This window comes from Corvus brachyrhynchos, unplaced genomic scaffold (genome assembly GCF_000691975.1).
Source record: "Corvus brachyrhynchos isolate BGI_N302 unplaced genomic scaffold, ASM69197v1 scaffold350, whole genome shotgun sequence".
NCBI classification, from domain to species: domain Eukaryota; kingdom Metazoa; phylum Chordata; class Aves; order Passeriformes; family Corvidae; genus Corvus; species Corvus brachyrhynchos.
In genome coordinates this window covers 126,943-127,625 of record NW_008235638.1, presented here as the reverse complement: position 1 = coordinate 127,625, position 683 = coordinate 126,943, and the positions used below count along the sequence as shown (strand labels likewise).

General features: G+C 63.7%; 1 long non-coding RNA gene across 2 annotated transcripts in view; it reads left to right on the top strand.

Moving 5' to 3' along the window:
- LOC108444846 overlaps positions 1-429 on the top strand; it is a 2,869-nt gene extending 2,440 nt beyond the window's left edge. For both annotated transcript variants that reach the window (XR_001859562.1, XR_001859549.1), the window contains exon 4: positions 31-429. This is a non-coding gene — a long non-coding RNA (uncharacterized LOC108444846). The remainder of the gene's footprint in view (positions 1-30) is intronic.
- Positions 430-683: the final 254 nt, after the last annotated feature.

Genomic DNA, 683 nt, shown 5'->3' with positions numbered 1-683 from the left:
CACATAGGTGTTGTGGCGTCCCCCAGAGAGGTGGTTTGGTGTCCCCCACAGAGGTGGTTTGGTGTCCCCACAGAGGTGGTTTGGTGTCCCCCAAGGTGTGGTTTGGTGTCCCCACAGAGGTGATTTGGTTCCCAGGGCTCTGGAAGGTCACCGAGAAGAGCCAAGCAAAGCAGAGCAGGGTGGTTATTGACCCATCCGCCACCCTGTGCCTTTCCAGGGGTTGATCTCATCCCGCCGGCTGCGTGGTGGCCTGTCCCGACTCCCGGGTCATCATCTTCCCGCCCCCCGTGGTCGTCACCTTCCCGGGGCCCATCCTCACCACCTGCCCCCAGGAGAGCATCGTGGGCACCTCCTTCCTGTTGGGGGCCATGGGATCTTCTGGATCCGGGGGCGCCATTGAGGGATCCTACGGAGGCGGCAGCTCCATGGGCCCTGTGCCACCAAGTGCGCCCCGCCGTGCCCCGCGCCCTGTGCCACCCCCTGTGCCACCAAGTGCGTGACCAAGTGCGTCCCCACCTGCGCCCCGCCCTGTGCCACCCCGTGTGCCACCAAGTGCGTCCCTGAGCGCTCCTACACCTTCTCCACCCGCTGGAAGCACCCGTGCCAGAGGGGCCTCTGCAAGAAGATCTGAGCTCTTTTGAGGAAATAACCCTGGAAAGGAACAAGGGAAGAAGCGAAGGAAT